This window comes from Dendropsophus ebraccatus, chromosome 8, assembly GCF_027789765.1.
Source record: "Dendropsophus ebraccatus isolate aDenEbr1 chromosome 8, aDenEbr1.pat, whole genome shotgun sequence".
In the NCBI taxonomy this organism is placed as follows: Eukaryota; Metazoa; Chordata; class Amphibia; order Anura; family Hylidae; genus Dendropsophus; species Dendropsophus ebraccatus.
In genome coordinates this window covers 99194877-99203435 of record NC_091461.1, presented here as the reverse complement: position 1 = coordinate 99203435, position 8559 = coordinate 99194877, and positions in this window count along the sequence as shown.

The following is an 8559-nucleotide window of genomic DNA, read 5'->3' as shown; positions in this document are numbered from 1 at the left end:
GAAGCGGCAAGGGAGGGGGGAGGTGCGTGACATGCCTCTAATGGCATGGAAATTATTGTAGTTATACTCTTGTATATAGGAGCATTCCCTTACGTCCTCAGCAGCAGCACAAATGGGGAAGATCCTATCTTCCTGCAATGGTAGGACAGATGGTACTAATAAAAGATTGATTAGGAGCCCTATAAGAAGGCCATACAGACCCCTCCTCCTTGTGTTTTTTTCTGTCCTCCTGTGGGACAGGTGGTAGGAGAGGGAAGCAGGCTCAGGCCTATGTTTGTGTCTGACTTTCCTTTCCAAAGATTCTTCCTTTCCACATGGTCGTGTGGAGAGGGGAAATTTATAAAAATGTTGTTTTTCCTGCTCTGCTGTATCAGAGAGGAGATTATTTACTTTTTAGTAGAGTTATCGCTCAGCTTCTCTGCTGTATTGAGCCGCTGTGTGAGGGAAGCCAGGAAGCTGCTGGGCGGCTGCTGCAGTAAGTATCATGGTGCTGCCAGACCTGTGTCCTCACCTGGGCGGCTGCTAATGTTTCTTGATACTTCAGCAAGGTAAGATATGCTGCTTTTTCTTTTGAGCTGGAAGCCTGGCCTGTGTGTCAGGAGGATTATTTGATATATATGTTGTATGAGGCTTTTACGCCTCAAATGTTTCGTTTCAATGTCACTTTTTTTTAACATTGGTTGTGCAAGTCCTGTTAGACTGCTTCACTATATGAGTGACCTATGTAACTATAGTGTGTATACATGAACACAGCTTTAGAGCTGCTAGTTGTGTATTTAGTACACCTGCTGTCTCATTATTTTCTCCAGTACTGCTGCAATGAAGCTGTGAGACTGTGTATGTGTGTGAACACAGCCCTAGAGCTGCTAATTGTGTACGCCTGTTGCCTCATTACTTTCTATAGTACTGCCATCAGATGATGCAGTGAAGCTATAAAACTGTGTGCACACAACCCTAGAGCTGCTAGTTGTGCAGTGTGCACACCTGCAGCCTGATTACTTTCTATAGTACTGCTACCAGATGATGCAGTGAAGCTCTGAAACTGTATGTGAACACAGCCCTAGAGATGCTAATTGTGTACACCTGTTGCCTCATTACTTTCCATAGTACTGCCATCGGATGATGTGGTGAAGCTATAAAACTGTGTGTTTGTGTGTGCACACAACCCTAGAGCTGCTATTTGTGCATTGTGAACACCTGCTGCCTAATTACTTTCTATAATACTGCTACCACATGATGCAGTGAAATTGTGTGTGTGAACACAGCCTTAGAATTGTAGTTGTGTAATGTGTATACCTGCGGTCTGATTACTTTTCCAGTATTTCTATCAGATGATACAATGAAGCTATAAAACTGTGTATGAACACAGCCTTAGAATTATTGTGTAGTGGTAGATACACCTCCTGTCTAATAACTTTCACTAATACTGCTAACAGATGACGCAGTCACCCTATGGAGCGTCTGTGTGCTACTCCAGTGCTGCCATTTAAGAATGCAGTGAAGCTACTGTGTGTGAACACGGCCTTAGAATTGTTAGTTGTATACTATACACCTGCTGTCTATTTACTTTCACTATACTGCTATCAGATGATACAGTGATCATGTGGACCTTCTGTGTGCTGCTATTTAAGAATGCAGTGAAGTTATGAAGCCACTGTGTGTGAACATTGCCTTAGAATTGTAGTGTACTGTGTAACACCTGCTGTCTGATTTCTTTCACTATACTGCTATCAGATGATGCAGTGCCCTATGAAGCTACTGTGTGTGAACACAGCCTTAGAGTTGCTAGTTGTGTACTGGATACATCTATCTAATTACTTCCCTAATACTGCTATCAGATTATATAGTGACCATATGGAGCTATGTGTGTGGGTACATGCTTAGAGCTGGTGGATGTGTACTGGATACACCTGCTATCTGATTACTTTCCATAATACCGCCATCAGATGATGCAGTGATTCTATGGAGTTTTTTTGCGCTGCTCCAGTGCTGCTATTTAAGAATGCAGTAAAGCTACTGTGTGTGAACATGGCCTTAGGATTGTAGATGTGTACATCTGTGTACTATCTGATTAGTACTGTTATCAGATAATGCAGTGACCTATGAAGCTACATGCTTAGAGATGCTGGATGTGTACTGTGTATACCTGCAGTCTAATTACTCTGTAATACTGTGTACACCTGCTGTCTAGTTACACTCTGTAATACTGATATCAGATGATGCAGTGACCCTATGGAGCTTCTGTGTACTGAAGGATGCAGTAAAGCTATGAAGCTGCTATGTGTGAACACCGCCTTAGGATTGCTGGTTGCATATTCAGTGCACCTGTGTGTCTGATTCCAGGCACTCTGCACTAGTCTGTTAGTCGGCCGGTCAGTCTGGCACAATTTCCATCCTTGGATGTAGCAGGATTCTGGTAACAGAACTTCTGGAGGGGAAAAAGCTTTCTTGGCGTACAGATCCTGCAAGATTCCACTTTCAGGTGGCAGGGAATTCATTTGTAGATTGCAACTTTTTCTCAGAGACAATGACTGCTTAAGATTTTACATCTGAATGATAATCTACAGGCTGAACTGGATGGAGTCCGAGGTCATGGCTCCTTCAGACGCACAAAGACCTTGTTCAGAAAATAATAATAATAATAATAATGAATAAAATAAATATCTATATTACTATAGCTGAGCAGTATACTTGGCTGCCCGATCCCCACGGTTTGGAGACTGGTCCTTTGTTGTAAGGGGGCAGATGGTCACTCCAATATAAAGAGAGTTGGATCTGTATTGGACATTCTCATGAAAGTTCTTTTTTTCATATGATCAGGTCCATTATCTGCCCCAGTCTAATAAGAAGAGAAGGAACTTCTACTTTTGTTCCCCATTCCGTAGGAATTCTAGTACGGAAGGTAAAGGAAAGAATCCTGCACAAGAAGGACCAGACGTCTCGGAGGCCTTGGGGATGGGGACAAGAACTTGTGACTACGTCTTTTCTGATAATTTATTTCCATAATGAGAGAGGTCTGTACCAGTGTTATATAATAGGAAAGGCTACCATATTGAATTTTGATCTGTGGGTCCCTCCTAGAGCGATGTTATCTGACCGTGTATACCTGTATACAGCCTCCTCTGAGGAAGGTGCTGTATGTAGGATCTATGATCTGTGAGTCCCTCCTAGAGGGATGTTATCTGACCGTGTATACCTGTATGCAGCCTCCTCTGAGGAAGGTGCTGTATGTGGGATCTATGACCTGTGGGTCCCTCCTAGAGAGGGATGTTATGTGACCAGGTATACCTGCATGTACCTGTATACAGCCTTCTCTGAGAAGGCGGTTGTATGGAGGATTTATGCTCTGTAGTTCCCTCCTAGAAGAAGGACGTTATCTGGCCATGTATACCCACATGTACCTGTCTACAGACAAAAGCTGCATATTCCTTTACATCAAGACCCTTTGTACAAGGCAATTTGAATTCTTTTCAATTTACAGCCCTTCTGTCTGGAATCATCTTGGCTCCATCTACAGTCACCAAGGTAATGTCTATTGTACTTTGACTGTCTGAGAAAATTGAAGCTCATCATTGTTTCTGGCATGGGACAATTCCTAGGGAGAAGAATAGATCCCAAGTCTGTGACTCTCTCTTCCTCCAGAGAGATTACAGAAGTTGACACAAGTCGGGGTTCTCGGCACTCCCCAGTTGCTGTCACTTCATCTGATACCCTTGGGTCTTATGTCTACACTGGAAATAACACCCAGAGACAAGGATAGCTTTCCCTGCTCAATGGCAGCAGTCTCCCAATGAAGTGGGTAGAGAAAACCATTGATATATCAAGCAGTGGGGCGCTTGTATGCAGGAGCAACGAGCAAAGGAGCCTTAATCCCCATTAGAGATGTTGCTGGCATCCAACATATGAAGGGAATACTAGTCCACTCCAGCACATCAATCTATGGGAAGCTATCACTATAAGATCAAAACCGCATCTAGGATGGCGCATATCGATCTTTATAGGGGCACTAAATCAGTAGCATTACTACTGGAGGCAGGGGCATTTTGTCTGCTGGCAATCTATGCTGCGATGTAATCCTGTCGGAAGAACGGTCTCTGGACCAGAAGCTTTCTGGTAAATCGCATGGAGAATAGACCTATTCCTATTGAAGGTTCAAATTGGAAAACCTTTTTTCCTCACTCCTAAAAAGCCCAGAGTCTTGCAGAATCTGAGACAAGGTTGGGCCTTGGTCAGCCTCATTTGCCCCTATTGACCCAAGAGGGCATGGTTCACAATGGTGAGCCCCCTGCCTAAGAATCTTCTGGGAACTCTCCCAGTCTCCCCAGCTACTGACACAGAGTAGCAGAGATTACTCCCAGCGTCCCTGCCAGGTGTGGGCAGAGTCTAAAAATCTTGCAAGTAGCAAGTCTCTGGTTTCATGATGGCCTCTTATTATCTAAAAGCATGGCGCTAATTCCATAGGAATAATCTGGAGGCTTCTGTATACCCTCAGTTAATAACTCAAGAGGGCAGGCTTGTCCGAAGCTTGACTGCCGTCAACAAGGTGGGAATTGATATGCTGTCAAAGTGGTGACCACTCTTCTGTAGTCCAGAGCCACAACTGCCTACAGAACCTACCTGAAGGTAAAGAAGATGTTTGAAGCCTGGTGGGTGAAAGTCTCTTCCACATCTCCATTGTTACAATCCATTACTCCTGCCATCACGGGAGAGAAGGAGCTTCATCCCTTAGATGTGGGAAGGGCTTGGAGCATGTATATTGAACGGGCAAACTCCTTCAGGAAATCTAACCACTTGTTTTTATCCTTTGCAGGGAAAAACAAAGGATGCAAGTCATCCAAAGCTTCTCTGTCCAGATGGATAAGGGAAGTCATCTCCATATGCTACCAAGAAGCGGGATTACAGGTACCTGGTGCAATCAAGGCACATTCAACGAGGGCAATATCATCCACATGGGCTGAAAAAAAGATCTGTACCCTTGGAACAAATATGCAGGACTGCTTCATGGTCGTCCGTCATTACCTTTGTCAAGCACTATAGACTAGATATTCACGAGTCAACCAGTTTTTGGCTCAGCCATTCTGTCTTCTGTAATGTAATGGCCCTCCCTAGTCTGTTTTCATAGCTTGCTATATCCCCATTTGTGCTGCTGCTGAGGACGTAAGGGAAAGGATAATTTTTTACTCACCGTAAATTTTCTTTCCTGTAGTCCGAAGCAGCAGCACAGACTTCCCGCCCTGATTTTAACAAACTATTTATGCAGCATACCTTGATTGTTTTAATGCCTTATTAACTAAGATTTTATTATGAATTTTAAATTTTTTTGTCATTAGAATTGACACAAGGAGGAGGGGTCTGTATGGCCTTCTTATAGGGCTCCTAATCAATCTTTTATTAGTACCATCTGTCCTACCATTGCAGGAAGATAGGATCTTCCCCATTTGTGCTGCTGCTTCGGACTACAGGAAAGAAAATTTACGGTGAGTAAAAAATTATCCTTTATTATAGTAGTTATATTCTTGTATATAGAAGCAGTATTATAGTAGTTATATTCCTGTATATAGGAGCAGTATTATAGTAGTTATATTCTTGTATATAGGAGCAGTATTATAGTAGTTATAGTCTTGTACATAGGGGCAGTATTATAGTAGGTATATTCTTGTATATAGGAGCAGTATTATAGTAGTTATAGTCTTGTACATAGGGGCAGTATTATAGTAGGTATATTCTTGTATATAAGGGGCAGTATTATAGTAGTTATATTCTTGTATATAGGAGGCAGTATTATAGTAGTTATGAGTGCACATGGTTTTAATCCCTCCTGTTTTTTTCCCATTCTGTTTGCTGCAGCTATGGTGAGCGCAATACCTTATCCAGACTTGTGCTGCTTGGGGGCGACCTTCTCCGCCGGCGGTGCTGGCCGGGTTCTGGTGTGGTGTTTTTGGGTCTGGTCCTGTGGCATGGGGGTCGCAGGGCCGTCCCATGGCCCCCGTTCCCTGGCTGTGCACGCCTGCGGGGTTGGTGGCCACTGACTGGCACGGTGTGAACTTAGTGTAGGGACCCATGTGTATCAGATACCGGCACGAGGTACATGGGGCAGTATGGCTTGATCAATTCATACACAAAATTCTGATGTGTTTTTTATTTAGCCAAGCGGCACTAGTATCAGCCATAGGTGTGATGTGCAGCACTCTGTTTCTTCCCTGAGCCACATTTTGTTTCTCTCTTTTCTCCGTGTATTGCACTCCTCCTGGTGAGACCCACATAACCGCAATTAGCAGGAGACACCTGAGTGCACATGGTTTTAATCCCTCCTGTTTTTTTCCCATTCTGTTTGCTGCAGCTATGGTGAGCGCAATACCTTATCCAGACTTGTGCTGCTTGGGGGCGACCTTCTCCGCCGGCGGTGCTGGCCGGGTTCTGGTGTGGTGTTTTTGGGTCTGGTCCTGTGGCATGGGGGTCGCAGGGCCGTCCCATGGCCCCCGTTCCCTGGCTGTGCACGCCTGCGGGGTTGGTGGCCACTGACTGGCACGGTGTGAACTTAGTGTAGGGACCCATGTGTATCAGATACCGGCACGAGGTACATGGGGCAGTATGGCTTGATCAATTCATACACAAAATTCTGATGTGTTTTTTATTTAGCCAAGCGGCACTAGTATCAGCCATAGGTGTGATGTGCAGCACTCTGTTTCTTCCCTGAGCCACATTTTGTTTCTCTCTTTTCTCCGTGTATTGCACTCCTCCTGGTGAGACCCACATAACCGCAATTAGCAGGAGACACCTGAGTGCACATGGTTTTAATCCCTCCTGTTTTTTTCCCATTCTGTTTGCTGCAGCTATGGTGAGCGCAATACCTTATCCAGACTTGTGCTGCTTGGGGGCGACCTTCTCCGCCGGCGGTGCTGGCCGGGTTCTGGTGTGGTGTTTTTGGGTCTGTGGATCGGTCTAAAGCCGGACAATAAATGTGAATGTGGCTGCTGGATGGGGGTGCAAACTACAGAGGCAAGGTTTACGAAAGTTCAAGGAGAGAAACACGTAGTAGCACTCACCCTTTTCTTCAGCTTAGCGGCTTTATTACATTCACAAGTTGCGGGGAGGGAAAGGGTTCAGGTGTGTGCGCGTCCTGGGACGGCCGTTTCGGGGATACGCCCCCTTTGTCGATCAGGTGAACAAATCACATACACATGGGTCCCTACACTAAGTCCACACTGTGCCAGTCAGCTGTTTGGGGGCAGCTTCCTCCGCCGGTGGTGCTGGCTGGGTTTTGGTGTGGCATTTTTGGGTCTGGTCCTGTGGCATGGGGGTTGCAGGGCCGTTCCATGGCCTCCCTTCCCTGACTGTGCACGCCTGCGGGGGTGGTGGTCGCTGACTGGCACAGTGTGGACTTAGTGTAGGGACCCATGTGTATCAGATACCTGCACGCGGTACATGGGGCAGTGTGGCTTGATCAATTCACATACAGAATTCTGATGATTTTTATACAGCCGAGAGGTACTAGTATCAGCCATAGGTGTGAGGTGCAGCACTCTTTTTCTTCCCTGAACCGTATTATAGTAGTTATATTCTTGTATATAGGGAGCAGTATTATAGTAGTTATACACGGACTGGAGAGAATGGAACCGCTGCACATCCCATCTATGGCTGATACTAATGCCGCTAGGCCTATATTAAAAATCAACACAGAGTGTCTGTATATGAATTGATCAAGCCATATTGCCCCGTGTACCACCGCGCAGGTCCTCTGGTCCACACGGGTCCCTACGCTAACTCCACACCGTGTCGGTCAGCGTGTGCACGCTTTGCGGGGTTGGCGGTCGCTGACCGACACGGTGTGGAGTTAGCGTAGGGACCCGTGTGGACCAGAGGACCTGCGCGGTGGTACACGGGGCAATATGGCTTGATCAATTCATATACAGACACTCTGGTGTTGATTTTTAATATAGGCCTAGCGGCATTAGTGTCGGCCATAGATGGGATGTGCAGCGGTTCCATTCTCTCCAGTTCGTGTTTTACAGTTCTCCCTCTCTGAACAGCTCGCACTCCTTTATAAGACCCACATGACCAAAATCAGCAGGATATGCCTGTGCTCACATGTCTGGACCCTATGTCTTCCCCATTCTGTGAGAGCAGCAATGGTAAGTGTAATACCATATCCATACTTGTGTCGTTTGGGGTCAGCCTTCCCCGCCGGTGGTGCTGGCTGGGTTTTGGTGGGGCTTTTTGGGTCTGGTCCTGTGACATTGGGGTTGCAGGGCCGTTCCATGGCCTCCCTTCCCTGCACGTGCACGCTTTGCGGGGTTGGCGGTCGCTGACCGACACTGTGTGGAGTTAGCGTAGGGACCCGTGTGGACCAGAGGACCTGCGCGGTGGTACACGGGGCAATATGGCTTGATCAATTCATATACAGACACTCTGGTGTTGATTTTTAATATAGGCCTAGCGGCATTAGTGTCAACCATAGATGGGATGTGCAGCCGTTCCATTCTCTCCAGTTCGTGTATTATAGTAGTTATAATCTTGTACATAGGGGCAGTATTATAGTAGTTATATTCTTGTTCAAAG